The 18714-nt window shown below is 40.5% G+C and overlaps 1 protein-coding gene across 8 annotated transcripts in view; it reads left to right on the top strand.

Annotated features, from left to right (window-relative positions):
- The first annotated feature begins 616 nt into the window (after positions 1-616).
- Positions 617-18714, top strand: part of NEXN (nexilin F-actin binding protein) — a 52894-nt gene continuing 34796 nt past the window's right edge. For 5 of the 8 annotated variants that reach the window (XM_029947289.1, XM_029947288.1, XM_029947281.1 and 2 more), the window contains exons 1-2: positions 617-637; positions 6694-6738. The gene's annotated coding sequence lies outside the window, so the exon portion shown is untranslated. Of the gene's footprint in view, positions 638-6677; positions 6739-8451; positions 8494-18714 lie in introns of those variants that run through there. The other 3 variants (XM_029947285.1, XM_029947286.1, XM_029947284.1) reach the window with 3 other exon arrangements.

The following is an 18714-nucleotide window of genomic DNA, read 5'->3' as shown; positions in this document are numbered from 1 at the left end:
CGGCCCGAGGGAGCCGCGCGTCCTGCGGACTCGGCGAGGCGCCGGCCGGGTCTGCGCCGCGGGCCGCGCGGACCTGCCTCTGGCTGCGGCGGCGGTTTTCTCGCCCGGCTCCCCCGCTTTCAGCTCCGCCGGTGCCCTGTCGGCACGAAACTCCGGTGGGCGCTCGGGTGCCCACCCGACTCCTGCGGGAAAGAGCCCTCGTCGTGCACAGCGGCTGCAGGTCCCTTCGCTCTACCCTTAGGGTCTGGGCAGGCTCATAGTTCAGTGTCGTCCCCCACCCACCACGTGCCCCCCGTGCGGTCTCCGTCGCCGCCAGCGATGCCTGAGGTTTTTAAGAGAAATCATGTCTGATCTGTCCCTGCGGAGGCCGGGGAGTGATAATGTGATTTAACTGCGTACCAGCTACCCGCTCCCTCCAAAGTATCCTTCGGAGCCTTTTTGCCCGAAGTGGGATGTTGGGGTTGCGCAATTACAGTTGGAAGTTGGAATGCATAATATGGTCACCTCTTTGGACCTCCCTTGTCCATTACTTTTTTGGAAACGCCAAGCCATTCCAACTGTTTGAAAACTGTGAAACGCTCTATCTACAGTGCTAAAAATTTATTGGCATTGGTAAAGAAAATAACGAAGTTGAGAGGTAGGTTGATTATCGCAATAATGTGAAACAAAGAGAGCTGGGGGGCGGGGGTGGGGGGGAGGGGGCGGTGGAGAGCGAGCGAGAACAAGGTAAAAATAGCATAAGGATACGTCCTAACAAGATGTCTGTCCTTGGGAAAGAGGCAGGTAGAAAAAATGAAGTAAGCCGTAAGAAATAGTTCCATGAGCAAAGCCATGAGCATCATTCATCAGCTAAATTTTGTTAATGACTTTGCGTAACGGGCCCATTGGCCGGCTAGTCACAACATAACTATCTTGGGTAGTACGATTAAGTAAACCTGAGTATTAATACCATCTTAGTCACACGTCATTACCCACCCCGTTACCCACCCCCTTTTACAGGTTGAATTACTGCCGTAAGATAACTCAAAGTTCATATAAGTCTTTGAAATTCTTTTGACTTTTGAGGTGTACCAAGGTGGAAAAATGCATAATTAATCAAACTGAGGGACAGGGTTGTTAGTTTTTTGAGATGTGTTTAAATCAACTTTGATTATTTGATACAATTAGGTAAGTTTCTTTCTCACAGCTATTAGCCCCCTATTTTTGAAGATCCTTTATGCTTTGACTGGAATAATTTAAAAATGTGAGGATTTGTGTATTTTATCTGCAACAACTCCCTTGAGGAGCCCTAAATAAAAGCTACAACAAAAAAAATTTTAAACCTGTTTCCCTCAAATTGGTGAAACTCAGTTTTAATGGAAGATTCACACTTCTAAATCCATTTTCAGCTGAATGTAGTGAATAGCCATTTTTCTTGCTCACCTTCAATGGAATCTGTGCTATTTTTGAAAATTTGATATGTAAGACTGATCATTGTCAAAATGTGTGTCATCTTGAGATGACTATATTTAGCATCAACAAAGGAATGCATTATCTAGGCTTTTGAACAGCATTTTTCCCCTGAAATTACACTTGAAGTATTTAGGTTAGGGTTTCATTTGTGAACAGAATGAAAACTGTGTATGTATATTTGGAAGAGATTAATTGGGGATTTAGATTGCTTCCAACCTGAGTGACCTGAAATGACATACTTTATTTAGGAGAAAAGGATAAAACCTACCGTTATCTTCAAAACACCCTCAAGGCAAATAAAAGTATTGTTTAAAAACACATGCCTAAGGGTGCCTGGGTGGCTCAGTGAGTTAAGCCTCTGACTTGGGCTTAGAGCATGATCTCACAGTTTGTGAGTTTGAGCCCCACTTCAGGCTCTGTGCTGATGGCTCAGAACCTGTAGTTGGCTTTGGATTGTGTCTCTCCTTTTCTGCTTGGACTCTGTCTCTCAAAAATAAGTAGAACATTAAAAATATTTTTTAAAAAACATGCATGCCTACAAGAAAGAAAACATGCAGTAAGTGTAGAAAAGTATGTAATAGATGGGTGGATATCTAAAAAAAATTTTAATTTTTTTACCATTTATTCATTTTTGAGAGAGAGAGAGAGAGAGAGAGAGAGAGAGAGAGAGTGTGTGTGTGTGTGTGTGTGTGTGTGAGAGAGAGAGAGAGAGAGAGAGAGAGAGAGAGAGAGAGAGAGAGAGAGTGGGGGAGGGGCAGAAAGAGAGGGAGACAGAATCTGAAGCAGCCTCCAGGCTCTGTGCAGCACAGAGCCCGATGTGGGGCTCGAACCCATGAGCAGTGAGATCATGCCCTGACCTGAGCTGAAGTCTGACACCTAACGGACGGAGCCACCCAGGCGCCCCTATCTAAAAATTTTTATGGAAGAAAGGACTCAGTACATGTTAGTGTGTAAGCCATAAACACACACAATATCTTAGTCATCTATTTTACAATTTAGAGGGAAAATGACCTACAGCATTCTTAACAATGTCACATATTTTTGTTCTTATGTAATCAATCTGTGGTCTATATTACCTGTGTAGGTTTTTTCATCTTCTCTTTCTTCTGGTTTTATAATTGGAACGTTGCATATTTTTTACATACACTCGGGATTGTTAGATTTTCTTTTTCTATGTAAATATTCAGTGCGTAGTTTGGGCTTATGGTAGTATACTTTCTACACTCAGTGATGAGTGGGTTTTTACCCTGAAATCCAACTTATTTAACTTCTAATAAAATGTTTTTCTTTGCTCTAAACTTAATATAACCATATTGCTGGTTAAAAATTACCAAGAATGGAGGGGCACCTGGCTGGCTCAGTATGTTGAGCTTCCTATTTCGGCTCAGGGCATGATCTCACGGTTGTTGGATTCGAACCCCGCATCGCCTCAGGCTTTGCTCTGACAGCGTGGAGCCTGCTTTGGAGTCTCCCTCTCCCTCAGTCTGTGCCCCTCTCCCAGTCATTCTTTGCCTCTCAAAAATAATTTAACATTAAAAAAATTTATCAAGAATGAAAAAGAGGACCTTCAAGATGTGACACACGTATTAGTATTTTGATATATGTCCTTTTTTTTTTTTTCCTCAGTAGAGGTTCTTTTTCTCCCTGCCCCCCCGCCCCCCAGCGCTTCTTCTCATCTCCTTTTTGCTGTCAGATTAGAAGACAGATTGAGGCTCCCTGGGTCACATTTTGAGGGTGGTGTAATTTGACTTCCACCTTCCTTTCTGTGCCTCTTTCTTGTCCTTTCCTCCCCTTTGACTGGGCCTCCGCCTTTCAGGCCAAACTAGGCCTCCCTTTGTGTCTCCGTCTCTCAGTGCTGCCTGGTCATTTAGATCCAGGGCCACTGACTGGCAGCCAGAAAGCCGCTCTCCGCCGCACACAGGCTTAGAACATAAAACCCGGCTTTCCAGCCTCTCTTGGACAATTGGAAGGTGTTGGCAAAGCTGGGTCCTTTGTCCCAAAGGACGGCTGCTGGACACAGAGTAGCGGCCTCCCACTCAGGGTCCACATGCTCCTTTTGACCCTGTCTCCGCCAGTCCCTGTTGTTTTACAACCAGTCCTCACTCACTCACGTTACCTGTCAGTTACACTGCGGAAGAGTGACTTACGTGACATTTACGTTACCCGACCCAGACACTGGCGTGTGCAGCCCCTGACCTCAGTGTGAGGGCAAGTCTGAAGCTATGAGGGGATCGGGAGTCCGGACCTGGCACGAGGAATCTGGACGTTAAATGTAGACATATTTTGGTTAGCAGCCCTTCTCTTAAGTAATGTGGTCATGGGAGTGAGAAGAAGAGGTAACATTCACTGACACTAATTGCTACTATCAATTTGAGCTGGAAGGGACTATGTATTGATAAGTAACATGAGTAAAAAGATTTTAACTGGTGGGATTTCAGAAATCATAGGGTAGGTAATTCTAGGAACTCTTAAATAATCCTAATCCCTCTCCCTCCTGGAAATGTTTCGGAGAGGTTTTTTGGCCCCTAGAGACTGGCCATAAAGAGGAGTTAACTACTGTTCCTTCTGCCTTTCCGCCCTCCCCTGCTCTGGAGGCAGGGCCTGGGTCTGCCCCTTGCCGGCCGTGTCCTTCATCTGAAAGGCCGTCTTCCCCTTGCAGGGACAGTGAGGAAGCTGTTCACCTCCAGAAATGACCACGTCCATGTGCTTTGGAAGCCAACGTCTGCTTTCCCATGATACATAGTTTAATGTAAATCCACTCCATTTTACTTTATTTCCTATTCATTCATGCATGTATTCTTATCAACAGCCCTCTTTTTGGAGCTGTTAATCATAAATTGTATTTGGTTGACTTTGGATTAGACAGTTTTCCTATTTTCTCTGTCATTCATCCACTCCTCCAAATATGAGTTGAGTGTGTCCTCCTTGTGTGAGATGCTAAGGATAAAGACTAGGGTAGAGCAGGGGCACCTGAGTGGCTCAGTCAGTTGAAGTCTGACTTCAGCTCAGGTCATGATCTCCTGCTTCATGAGCTCAAGCCCCACATTGGGCTCTGTGCGGACAGCTCAGAGCCTGGAACCTGCTTCAGATTCTGTGTCTCCCTCTCTCTCTGCCCCTCCCCTGGCCACACTGTCTCTGTCTCTCTCAAAATTAAACATTAAAAAAAAGAATAGAGCAGCATCCTTGCTTTCAAGGGTACCGTAGTACAGTGATTGCTCTCTGAAAACTTTCACATCCAGTCATATGAGTGCAAAGTATTATACATTATTAATAAGAATGTCAAGGCAGGTTGAAAATAAGATTCTTTGTCACCAGTGAGAAATTGTTTATTGGTAGGAGGAAAAAAGTCTCATTATTTCAAACAGATAAAATAGGATCTAATTTAACATTTTTGAATTGCGACAAGGCTCATGACCAATTTTATAGTATTTTTAAAGTATAAAGCTATAATCTTTATTAACTAAATGTAATAAAGTTATACTGTATTTTTTAATGTTTTTAATTTAGTTTTGAGAGAAAGAGAAAGAGTGTGCAAGAGAGAGGGGGGCAGAGAGAGAGGGAGACAGAAGATCTGAAGCCGGCTCTCTGAGCCCGACGTGGGGCTCCAACACATGAACCGTGAGGTCATGAGCTGAGCTGAAGTCAGATGCTTCAGGAGCTGAGCCACCCAGCTGCCCCAAGTTATACTGTATTTAAGTACATATTTCTGGTAAAGTGAAAAATCATAAAATTTAGGCTCACATTTTATGAAGCTCAAAACAATGTTTTTGTTCGTTCCAAAGACTGTAAAGAGATAGGTTTTAACATTTACTTGTATATAGTTAAGTGTTCTAAAGCCTTCTCAAAATTTGAGACAAAGAATTTACTTGAGTTTAATGAGATGCAGATTTAAAGCTGTCAGTCTTGACAATTCTGTTCTTTGAGAAAGGAAATAACACACTAACACAATGAAACCATTATTATAAATTATACTTATGATTTAAAATTCTTTTCTTGAGGGGTACCTGTGTGGTTCAGTCAGTTGAACGTCCAACTCTTGGTTTTGGCTCAGGTTATGATCCTTGTGGTTCGTGGGTTTGAGCCCCGGGTCAGCTTCTGCACTGACAGAGTGGAGCCTGCTTGGGACTCTCTCTGCCCCTCCCCTGCTATCTCGCTCTCGTTCTCTCTCTCACTCTTTCAAAATACATGAATAAGCTTAAAAAATTATTATTTCTTGATTCCTTGATTGCTATGTTGAAATATTTTAATTGAATATCTAAAAAAAGTCAAGGAAAATTAATTAAATTTAGAAAATATAGAGGTCAAGCATACATTCAATGAAATTCTAGAAAAGAAGCCTTAGCATGAGTATTTTAGATCTGTTATACTTAATATTACATTCTACTATGAGACTTACATATTGTCTCACAGCTTGAGCTTCATACTTTAATATTCAACCTGGAAATTATTTTATAACAGCTCCAAATTATACTCTATTCTTGAAACACATTTTATCAGGCTATTAAGTCATTTTCAAAAGTGTCTTGAAGCCTGTCTCACTAATTGCTGTACCTGTTGATACCAATAATAGTATTACCATCCAGCATATTATATATGTGTCTCATCTACTTAAATTAGGTAAAAGTGGAGAATGATAAAGTAAAATAAGTAGTTGAGGAACAGTCAAGAAACCTGCAGCCGAACACTTGCAACCTCGGATAAGTCACTGCATCTCTTTGTGCCTCTTTTTTCATATGGTAAATGAAGGGGTTGGACTAAGTGATCTTTAAGGTCTTTATATAATGAGCTCTAAAAATCCATGATTCTTTTTTTAAAATATTTATTTATTTTGAGAGAGAGCGTGCGCATGCACACATGAGTGAGTGCAGGAGAGGGGGAGGGAGAGAGAGAGAGGGAGAGAATCCCAATCAGTCTCCGTCCAGGCTGTCAGCAAGGGCCTCCATCACACTGACCATGAGATCATGACCTGAGCCAAGATCTGGAGTCAGATGCTTAACCCGCTGGGCCACTGCTCCCCGCGCCCCCCCCCCCAGTGCTCCATAGATTCTTAATCTATGTATAAACAGACCCTAGATGTAATTCTGACAGGTAGTAAAACCTATTTAAAACGGAACTCATTCTGACTCCTCAAACATATTTTCAGATTTAATCTCAATTAATGGTAACTGTCTACTCATTTGCTCAAACTAGAAACTGAGTTAATTCTCCACAGCATCCCTTGCCTCTCCTCTCCCTCTCCAGGTCTCACTGGCGAAAGAAAGCTCTTGCAGCAGTGTCTACGACAAGGTAAGCTCTCTGGGGGCAGGGACTTTGTCTTTTGGTTCGCTTTCATCTCTCCACAGCCTAGGACGGTGTCTGGCATATAGTAAGAGCTAAAGGAACATGTATTAACTATGTAAATGAATGGGTCACTATGTCCTGTCAGATCCACTACCTGAAATGTCTCTTCCAGTTTTTCATTTGTGACGCCACTGTCTTAATTCAGGTCTTCTCTGGCCAGAACCACTGCATTTGTCTTCTTTCGTGTACCTCACTTTTCTACACAGCTGTCAGGGTGCTTTTTCTTTCTAAAATACATATATGATTCACATTCTTGCTTTAAAAAAAAAAACCCTTTCCCGATCCACATTGCCTATAGGACCAAGTCTAAACTTTCTTAATATGACATTTAGGAAAGCTCCCAGTCTGTGCCCACCTGTCTTTCTAGTTCCATCACAGATTTGCTGGATAAATTCTAGTTCCCCAAATTTGCGACAGGTCAGCAGGCAATTGGTGCTTTGTTCATGTTCCTTCTTTTGTCTGAATGTGTGAAACCCGATTTATCTTCTCCTACTTCTCTTTCAAGTCTAAATCAAATGTCACTATCTCTGTGTAACCCCAAGCCCCTCCTCCACCCCACATTGTCTTTCCCGCAGCGGTTCATGTTTCTACAGCCCTGTATATACACACTACCATTATAGCACTTAATACTTCGTGTAATGACTACTTGTGGTCCCATCTATTTCTTCCTACAAAGCTATGTGATTTCAAAGGCTGTTTCATACATGTTGTATATGATTGCCAGGCATAATGTCTCGTACAGAGTACGTCCTCCTCCTCACAAAAATACTGTATTGTTAATAGAGACTATATGTGTCAAATTTGAAAATAAAGCAACTTTTTTGATAAACAATATCATGACATGCTGTAGGCTATGGTAATACTGCGCTCCTCCCTCTGAAACCTACGATGACTACTTAGCTGTCCTCATTTAGCGTGAATGATCACTATGCTAGAATGGCACCCTTAAGTCTCTTCGTCATCCCAGCCTTCTTTGTTATGACCAAGCTCTTGTTGATCCTTTAGTGTTTTCTCTCTACTCATTCTTGGTAACAATTCATCTGGCTTGCAGAGATCTAGAACACTTGCAACTGTGCAGAGGGGCTAAATTGTTGCGTTGCTGCTGCCCCCTTATGGTGGACAGAGACATTGCATCTGCCCATGCAAGCAGAAGTTTGTTAATACTAGATTAGAAAAGACTGAGATTCCCAAAATCCTTTGGCATTCAGGTTACTGAGTATAGGGATTAAGTTATTAAAATAAATTCGTGCAGCATTCTAAAACAGCGAGGGAAAGCTCCGTCCACCTACTCCCTTTGTAGAAAGAACTAAGATGAGTTGACAGAATGTTCTTTCCTGTAATTCAACAAATCTCAAAATGTGGTTTTAGAATTCCTGGGAGTATCCAAGACTGTAAAGGCCCGTAAAGTCCTTCCTTTTTCAATTATGCATCTGTATGATGCCATATCTTTATTTTTTGAGGCCATATGTTTAATACTTCAGTCAAAACAACATATCACAATAGTTTAAATGCAGAGGGTCTGACAATGTACCTTTTATTAAGCCAGAATTAGAGATATGCCAAAATATAAAACAGTGCCACTCTTACTATTTTTAGTTTGAAAAATATTTTCATAAAATGTTTGTGTTGATATGTAATAGGTGTGTTATTATTTTAAAGGACTCTCCTGGGAAGACTTTGAAGTAACCAGTCAAAAAAATTGTAAGTTCTTATTTGATGACATCATTAATAAAATGAAGTTACATATATACCTAAAATATAAGGATTTTTTAATGCTTATTCTTTAGAGAGAGAGCATGAGCGAGAGAGGGAGACACAGAATCTGAAGCAGGCTCCGGACTCTGAGCCATTAGCACAGAACCTGATATGGGGCTCTGAACTCAACGTGAGATCATGACCTGAGTGGATGTCAGATGCTTAACTGGTTACCTGACTGAGCCACCCAGGTGCCCCCGTATATAAGGATTTTTTTTTAAAGCCACAGTACATTGCAGGAAAGACCTGGAGCCTCCACGCTGAACAAAGAAGAGTGGAATGTTTTAATTTTCAATGTATCAAATATCTGTTGATAAAATCTATACAAAAGCTCTCTAAGGCTTCTCAGTAATAGGCCTAGACATTAGGCCCTAAACTCAAAAGGGGTTTGAGAACCAGTCCTCTAATTCATAGCCTTTCTTCTACTGGAGGCATTTTTCTTTAATATCAGAAAGCTTATTTTTATATTCATTCCCACCCTTTCAGATGTTATTAAGATGAATCCTTTTCTAACTAAAAGTGTTAGCCTTGTTATATCAGTAATTATCTTTCATCCCATCTACACTATGAGCTCCATAAAAAGAGAGATTTTAGGGGCACCTGGGTAGCTCAATTGGCTAAGCATCCAACTTCAGTTCAGGTCATGATCTCATGGTTCACGTGTTCGAGTCCTGGGTCGGGCTCTGTGCTGACAGTTCAGAGCCGGGAGCCTGCTTCCTGGATTCTGTCTCCCTCTCTCTCTGCCCCTCCCCCACTCATATTCATTCTCTCTCTCTCTCTCTCTCTCTCTCTCTCTCTTCTTCCCCCCCTGCCCCCCCCCCGTCAAAAATAAATAAAACATTAAAAAAACTAAAAATGAGAATCTATCCTCCTCTGCTTTGTATATGTAATGCCTTACTTACATTGTGTCTGGCACATTGTAGAAAGATGTTAATAACTTTCTTGAATTTTCATTTCAGCTAATTCCATCTTATCCCATTTATTTGTAATTCTACCACACTCATAACCTCTAAATCTAGGAAATAACACGTGCAAACCACCTACTGTGTGGCTCATAATAGGGATTCAGTTGTTAGTTTCTATTTTTCTCCTTTAATCTAGAGACTCTAAGTCCTTACTGTGATGTATTGTAGTTTTTAAAAAAATCCTTACGTTTTATTTATATATCTAACTTAATTTTATTAATGATGTCATCAACTGGGAACTACCGATTTTCTTTGAGTCGTTACTTTAAAGTCTTCTCAAGAGAGAATAAAAGGCCAGAGTTCTTCTGGGCCTCACGGTGAGGGAACAGGAGGGTGTGCTCCGTGGTGCCTGGTGATTTCTGCTGAAATCATAGGGTTTAAAACATCTCCCCAGCGCTTATGTGTCCTGCTGCGCCAGCATAACAGATGAATGAAACAGATGCTGTATTGCCAAAGACAATGGAAAAAGCAAGTGGTTGTTGAAGCTTCTTGATGGTTATATGAGCGTGTATTAGTCTAATTTTGCAGATGTCTCTGCAATGTTTTATAATAAAAAGTTAAAGTAGATTAGACTGATATGTCTTGGATGTTTTTGTGTGTCTAGAGGGATGTTTAACAATATAAAAAACTTAAAAGTTTAAATGCCAGATACACCTAGAGGCCTAAGCACATTTAGAGGTGTCAGAGACTGAAGGAGAGAAGATAGTCATGCTTAGAGTTTCGTGGAGAAACTCACCATTTCTATTATAATTAGTTTGCAAACACTTCATTGGTTCAAAATAACCTGGCTTAAGAATTGTCTTGGTTGTCTTGGAAGGGAGCACCAGTCAGTTGAGTGTTGGACTCTTGATTTCTGCTCTGGTCGTGATCCTGGGGTTGTGGGATTGAGCCCTGCGTTGGGGTCCATGCTGAGTGTGGAGCCTGCTTGGGATTCTCTCTCTCTGTCCCTCTCCCCTGCTCTCTCTCCTTCTCTAAAAAAAAAAAAAAAATCATCTTGGAAGGGGGTGCCTGGCTGGCTCAGTCAGGAGGAGCATGTGACTCTTGATCTCAGGGTTGTGAGTTCGAGCCCCACGTTGGGTATAGAGATTTCACCGTGGAGGCGGAAATGGACTATTGACTACATTTGTTAGGTGGGAGGTTGAGGAATGGGCAAAGGTGAGGGACACCAGGTCTGGAGGAGCCTGCCGAAGGCCTACAAGCCCAGATGCGAATTTCAGTTCTGATCCACGATGCACTGTGCAGGCAATGTTCTCAGAGCTGGGCCACGGCCAGGGTTGAGGAGCACACAGGGCAGCCTGGTGAGCCTGATGAAGACGCAAAGAATGGCCAACTGTTACCCTATTACAAATCAAAGTAATCATGGCTAGAAATTACTATGGAACAATTTAAACCTCATTTTACTCATAATGTATACTTAAAATCATTATTCTGATAATAGGTATCAGTTAAGAACTTTGAAGAAACCACATAGGAGCTTCCCTGTAGAAACTGAGGTAACTTTATGTACTCACCCCACTTGGATTCTCGTACCTCTTGAAAAGACTTGATAATTCAAAAATGTTTATCTGGTTTCTGAGGAATGGAAGACTGTTAAAGTGAATACTTTGAATTTTATAGCTCTCATTTTGGAGGGTTTTTTAAGTTTATTTATCCATTCTGAGAGAGAGAGAGTGGGGAAGGGGCAGAGAAAGAGCGAGAATCCCAAGCAGGCCCTGTGTTGCCAGCACAGAGCCCAACAGGGGGCTCAAACCCATGAACTGAGAGCATGACCTGAGCGGAAGAGTCAAATGCCCAATTGACTGGACCACCCAGGTACTCCTCATTTTGTAGGCTTATTAAAATGACAGTGATACATATTAATATTAAATATATGAATATTCTCAACTACATAATAATATGTAGTTGAAGATGAACCCGGGGTCTCTGCTCTAAATAAAACTACAAATTTCACATGAATTTTTTAAAGAGGGACTCATTTTTTTTAAAGTTTTTAATTTATTTTTGAGAGAGAGACAGTGGGAGCAGTGGAGGGTCATAGAGAGAGGGAGACACAGAATCTGAAGCAGGCTCTAGGCTCTGAGCTAACTGTCAGCACAGAGCCTGATGCAGGGCTCGAACCCACAAACTGTGAGATCATGACCTGAGCCGAAGCCAGACGCTTAACTGACTGAGCCACCCAGGCGCCCCAAGAGGGACTCATTTTTTAAAAATATTTTTTATTTTTGAAAAAGAGCAGGCACACGCGACATGGGGAGGGGTGGAGGTGGGGGGACAGAAGATGTGAAACGGGCTTTGCACTTCCAGCCCAGAGCCTGATGCAGGGCTCGAACCCATGAACAGTGAGACCATGACTGTAGCTGAAGTCAGATGCTTAACTGACTGAGCCACCCAGGCGCCCCAAATTCCACATAAGTTTATAGACTAGTAGGTGAAATGTTGACTAATATCATATAAAAGGCATGAAAGTGGGAGGGAATAATAAATGAGTCTGAGTGAGTGGATATTTGGAATTTGAGAATATGTTCCCAAAAGGTTAATTTGAAAATCTTTTGTAACTGTCCAATAGCCGATTTTAAAATAAGTACAGACAGTTCATTACGAAATAAAATTTGGGTTGAAGGGATGGAATCTTTTAGACTTCTCAGTTTTGATTATTACTACATGGATACTGAGAATCTTTCCATGATGGCTTTTGGAGTTTATTTTACATTATAATTTATTATTTAATAGGCATTGAGGTAGGTGCTGGAAAGGACCCAATGCACTGTATTCTGGGAAAGGAGCATAAAGTCTACCAGATGTACAAGTGAAAGTCTAGGTGGAATTAAGAGAAGGGCAAAAAGCAGTCTGAGAATAGAAGTCTTGTTCTTAGGCATAGGACTGGAAGGTTGGGGTATGATGTATGCTTCCTTTCAATTCTGTATCAGATAATCAATGTTAGAACCTACCTGCGTTTGTAGATAGTAAAGCAGACTGGACCATTAAAAATCCTGTTCCAAGGCTTTTGTTAAGAGTTTTGGCCAAGAAACTGTTAATATCATGAAAATTGGAAGAGTGCCTGTTCAATGCTTTTTTCTCTGTTTAGCAGAGTGCCTGGCACATGGCAGATGCTTAATTGATATTTGTGTAATAAATGGTGTATTGTATATATATTATATTCCATTATTGCATAATGAAAATCATAATGATAGGGATACATTATATCCAATAGTCCTTAACTGTTTATAAAGTGTTTCACCTTGGAGTTGGCAGGATTTACCTATCAGTAAACAATGATTGTGTAGGTCTTCTATATGCTGGGCGAAGGCCATGGGCTGTGGATACAGTAGTGCATAAATTAGAGTCCCCACTCAAAGAGCTCACATTCTCATAGAGGAGGTAGTCGAGAAAGTTCGTAACCATACTGTGTTAAATGCTACAGTCAGGGTAAGCATGGGGGTGGTATGGAAACACACATAGAAGCAGCATTTTATCCAGTCTTGTGCAGTCAAGGAAGACTTCCTGGAGAAAAGTGACTAAGTACTGAGGGATGAGTAGGAGTTAAGAGATAAGGGAATGAGCAGAAATTAAGCCGAGGGGGCTAGCTGTGCCAAGTCTCGAGGTGTGCCAGTATTCAGTGTGAACGATAAAGTGGGAAGAAGGTGTGACAGAGAGGAGTCTAACGTGGCAATTTAAAGTACCGAAGTGTATTACATCACTTTGTAATAGATGTAATTAGAATAAAAAAAGGGCAAAGACTGAAACGTGGGCAAACAACACCAAAGAAGTGAAGAGAGGCAGAGAAGTCCTCAGAGGAGACCGAAGGAGCGGCCAGAGACACAAAAGAACTGGGAGAGAATGGTTTCAGGGAGCTGAGTGAAAAAGGATTTCAGAATGAAGGAGTGGCTGAGAATGTCAGGTGCAGTAGAGACGTTCTCAAGAACAGAACTGTCCATTTTATGGGCAATACAATGAGAAAAGCATTATTCCTATTTTATATATAAAACTGAAATTCACAGAAGTAGACTGGCTTGCCCAAGACCATACATCTAATAAACAACCCAGACAGAAACCCTAGTAGAAATTTTCTGGTTCTAACTCCAGTCTTCCTCCATCATCACAGTCTCTTAATGTGTTTAGACAATCAACAATTAACTGAGAAAGTATCATCAGAATATATTTATAATTCTGAATTTCTGCTACAAAAGTCCTTAAGCAACAAAAGCTCTAGTAGAATACTTTGAAAGAATTCAAAATATATTTGTATTAACTTTTGTTAAATGTAGGGGGGCCTGGATGGCTCAGTCGGTTAAGCAGGTTAAGCGGCCGACTTCAGCTCAGGTCATGATCTCACGGTTCGTGAGTTCGAGCCCTGCGTCAGACTCTGTGCTGACGGCTCAGAGCCTGGAGCTTGCTTTGGATTCAGTGTCTCCCTCTCTTTCTGCCCTTCCCCTGTTCACTCTCTGTCTCTCAATAATAAATAAATATTAAAAAATTTTTTTAAACCCAAACTTTTATTAAATGTAAACATATAGTTTGCAAATTTTTGTGTGAGAGAGGGTTTATGAAAAATTATGACAATTGAACTTGTATATGCAGCTTTAAAAATTGAAGTGTAATTAACATACAGTGTTACATTAGTTTCAGGTATACAACGTATTGATTCAACAATTCTCTTCATTACTTAGGGCTTGCCCTAAGTGTAGTCAGCGTCTGTCACCATAAGTGCTCTACAGTATTACTTACTATATTCCCTACGCAGTGCTTTCCATCTCTGTGACTTAGTGATTTTATAACTGGGAGTTTGTACTTCTTAATTCTCTAATGTATTTGGCCCATCCCTCCACCCACCTTCCCTCTAGCAACCACAAGTTCTCTGTTTTTAAGAGTTTATTGGATTTGTGTGTGTCCTTGTTTTTTAGATTCTACATAAAAATGATATGATATTTGTCTCTCTCTGACTTCACATAGCATAATATCCTGTAAATCCATCCATGTTGTTGCAAATGGCAAGGTCTCATTCTTTTTTATGTTTGAGTAATATTCAGTTTTCCCAGCACCATTTATTGAAAAGACTGTCTTTTCCTCATTGTATAATCTTGGCTCCTTTGTTGTAAATTAACTGACTTTTATTACTACAGTTTTGTAATATATCTTGAAATCTTGGATTGTGATACCTCCATCTTTGTTCTTTCTCAAGATTGCTTTGTCTATTTGAGGTCTTTTGTGGTTTCATACAAATTTTAGAATTATTTGTTCTACTTCTGTGAAAAATACTATTGGTATCTTTTAAAAAAAATGTTTATTTTTGGGGCGCCTGGGTGGCTCAGTCGGTTAAGCATCCGGCTTTGGCTCACGTCATAATCTCATGGTTTATGGGTTCCCACCCTGTGTTGGGCTCTGTGCGGACAGCTAGCTCAGAGCCTGGAGCCTGCTTCCGGTTCTGTGTCTCCCTCTCTCTCTCTGACCCTCCCCTGCTCGCGCTGTCTCTGTCTCTCAAAAATAAATAAAAAACATCAAAAAATTAAAAAAAATGTTTATTTTTGAGAGACAGAGTGTGGGCAGGGGAAGGACAGAGAGAGAGAGAGAGAGAGAGAGAGAGAGAGAGAGAGAGAGAGAGAGAATATCCTAAGTAGGCTCTGCTCTGACGGTAGAGAGCCTGATGCAGGGCTTGAACCCAGGAACCATGAGATCATAACCCAAGCTGAAGTCAGATACTTAACCAACTAAGCTGCCCAGGAGTCCCTCTTGGTATCTTGAGAGAAACTGCATTAAATCTGTAGATTGCTTTTGGTACGTTTTGGATGTTTTAATGATATTAATTCTTCCAGTGCATGAGCATGATACATTTTCCATTTGTTTGTGTTGTCCTCTATTTCTTTCATCAGTGTCTTACAGTTTTCAGAGTTTTCAACACGCTGAAAAATGAACCTCTGGGTTAAATTTATACCTAGGTATTTTATTCGCTTTGGTGCAATTTTAAATAGGAATTTTTCTTAATTTCTTTTTCTGCTACTTCATTATTAGTGTGTAGAAATGCAACATATTTCTGTATATTAATGGCCTGGAATTTTTATATCATAATACATATTATACCACATATAATTATGATCATTTACATATTAAGCAGCTATTAGTCTAAGACATGGTCTCTAGTGGGCTGATATATGAGAGAGAAGCAGTTTGGGCAGAGTCACAGGTCCTTATGCCCTTGAAGGAAGGGCATGAGTAGGTAGGGCATTGTGGAGTGCGGGTGGAGAGAGGGTGGTGGGAGACAGGAAGGAGAGGATTTAAGGAAACTGAAAACTTTCAGCTGCAAGTTAGAGAGCACAATGATCCATTCCTTGACGAAATGTCAGTACTGTTGACTCCCTTCACAGGAACTTCCTTGATGGATTTATGGTTCGGTGTTGAGATTCATTAAAATGTGTGATATTCAAATAATTTTTGAACATTTTAGAGTCCATGTCATGACTTTGTTGGAATCATATATAAAAAGCCTTCATAAAACCGGGCTTCTCACTGTCCGTATACAAGAGGAAATTTGGCTTACTCTAGGAGAACTGTTAGATAGTGTTCTGTTAGATAAGTTCAGAAGCTGTTATACTTTTGGCAGTTGAGCAGAATGATGAGATACGTCAGTGTGTTCCCTAAGAGAATGACATACATGTGAATATTGTTACTTGATTCTTCACTATCATTAATTACAACAATAGAAGTCCTACTTGCTTGGTGCTGACTTGAGCACTTTGAAATTCAGAGAAAACAGCACCTGACTTTATCACATGTGAATGAATTCACTAAATGAATTCTAAACCACAGCCAGCTGAGATCATTGCATTTCATCCAGTATTTGAGAATCATTTAATAACCTAACTGTGTATTCTCCTTAATGCCAAGTAATTCTAAGAGAATAACTGCTAGCACATATTAATTTAAAAGGAAATAAAGTTGCTTAAATAAAAACTGTGCTCACGTGGGACAAATATCAGCACCATGTTCTCCTGCCAGTTGCCAGCTAAATTCACTAAATGTAGAGAATACAATCAGTCATGTCTTTTGAGCTTCCAATATATTTCTGCTGCTCAGAATTACGGTTCTCAAATAGGTTGATTAAAGGCTCTGTTGATTACATCAGTGGCTTGAGCATTATAAGCCAGGTGGTTTTCCCATTGCCCCCCACATATGCCAGTTGCACTGCTTTTTTGGTATCAGCATAATACAGTGGGTAAGAATGCAGACCCCGTAGTCAAACTGCCTGCTTTTATCCTGTGTCCACCACTCATCCATTCATTGTGTGGCCTCGAGCAGGTTATTTAACTTTCTTTTTACTCTTTTAAATGTTTTTCTTTATAAAATTTTTTAATGTTTTATTTTTGATACAGAGGGAGACAGAGCATGAGAGGGGGAGGGGCAGAGAGAGAAGGAGGCACGGAACACGAAGCAGACTCCAGGCTCTGAGCTAGCTGTCAGCACAGAGCCTGACACGAGGCTCGAACCCACGAACATGAGATCTGACCTCAGCCGAGGTCGGAGGCTTAACCGACTGAGCCACCCAGGCGCCCCTAAAAAATTAAACTTTTTTTTATTCTGAATCTATAAATAAGTCAAGATATAATTTGAAGATTTTTTTTTGAAAAATTAGATGAAGAAGGTAGCTGATTCATTTATTCTCCAGGACTACTCTTGACAGGCTCATTTTTCATTATTACCAAACGACAGAATTTTCTTTCATTTCACCACACACAACACACACACACACACAAAGGCTCCTTGATGTTCCCTCGGGACAATTAATACAGCTACATTTACCAGTCTATGTGAGATTGCTCAAGGTTTCCTCAGACCCTTTGGTATTACTGTTAGATTACCCAAATAGCATATTAATGTATGCTCTTTGGCAGGGAAATGTACATTTTTACTGAAGAGGGTAAAAAGGAATGTGAAGGAGACCATGAGTAATGAAATCAATGAAAATTATTGATACCTACTGATGTTAGGTATTGTTCTAGAGTTTTTCACATGTTATCTAATCCTAACCAGGAAGCACAGAATTGGAATTTGGATTTAGGTCTGATTACCAAATTAGCAAATCAAAGTATGAGGTGATAAAGGCTTGTATTATGAGGAAAATGGAAATAGTGAAGTAATAGATAAGAACAAATTTGAAAGAAACATTCACAAATCTTGACAGTCTATCATAGTTTAGGAGATCTAAAATAATAATGAACCAGAAATAACTCTAAGGTTTGAGAAGCTATAAGAATGAAGGATAAGTTCTCTTGGTTATACAAGAAGTATCTAGTAGATAACTCTAGATATGATAGAGTGACTCTTGTAAGAGCTCGAGACTGGAACTACAGGTTATTTTTATCTCAGGCACACAGAATTAGATTACTCACAAACCTTGGTAATGACACACAGTCATGTATTGCCTGCTTTTAGTAGGAAAGTACTGTTAATAATGTAATAAGCACCCACAGACCCACTGAATAACAAAAGTTAGGACCTTGTTAATAATTACATGGAATCATGCCTCATCTATCTACCTTCATCATATTGTCTTCTCCAGAGAAAATTTTAGCCCCCAAGTTGGTTCACTGGAAAGTTCTTGCTAACATTTAAGGGAAAAAACGATATAGGGGCACATGGATGGTTTAGTCAGTTAAGTGTCTGACTCTTAATTTTGGTTGAGGTCATGATCTCAGTTCCTGAGATTGAACCCCTCATTGGGCTCTGCACTAATAGCATGGAGCCTGCTTGGGATTCTCATTCTCCCTCCCTCCTTCTCTCTCTCCCTCCCTCTCTCTCCCTCCCTCTCTCTCCCTCCCTCTCTCCCCCTCCCTCTCTCCCCCTCACCCTCTCCCTCTCTACTATTCTCCCATTCATGTTCCCTCTCTCTCAAACATAAACTTTGGGGGAAAAAAAGGGGGGGGGAATGATATCAATTCTCTGAGGTCTTACAGAAAATTAAAGAGTACAAAATATTTCCCAACTCATTCTATGAAAGCAGTATTACTCTGTTAACAAAAGCATATGTTATTTAAAAAAAAACTATAGACCAATATCCCTCATAATCATGGATGGAAAATGTTTTTTTAATTAATTTATTTTTTTTAATATAACACTATTTTTTAACATATGCAATTATTTTCTATCATTTACAATACAGTAGTTACAATGACACTCCAAACAGAAAAGCAAAGTAAAAAATCAAAACCCC

Source organism: Suricata suricatta, chromosome 8 (assembly GCF_006229205.1).
Source record: "Suricata suricatta isolate VVHF042 chromosome 8, meerkat_22Aug2017_6uvM2_HiC, whole genome shotgun sequence".
Taxonomy (NCBI): Eukaryota; Metazoa; Chordata; class Mammalia; order Carnivora; family Herpestidae; genus Suricata; species Suricata suricatta.
This window is presented reverse-complemented; position numbering and strand designations above follow the sequence as displayed.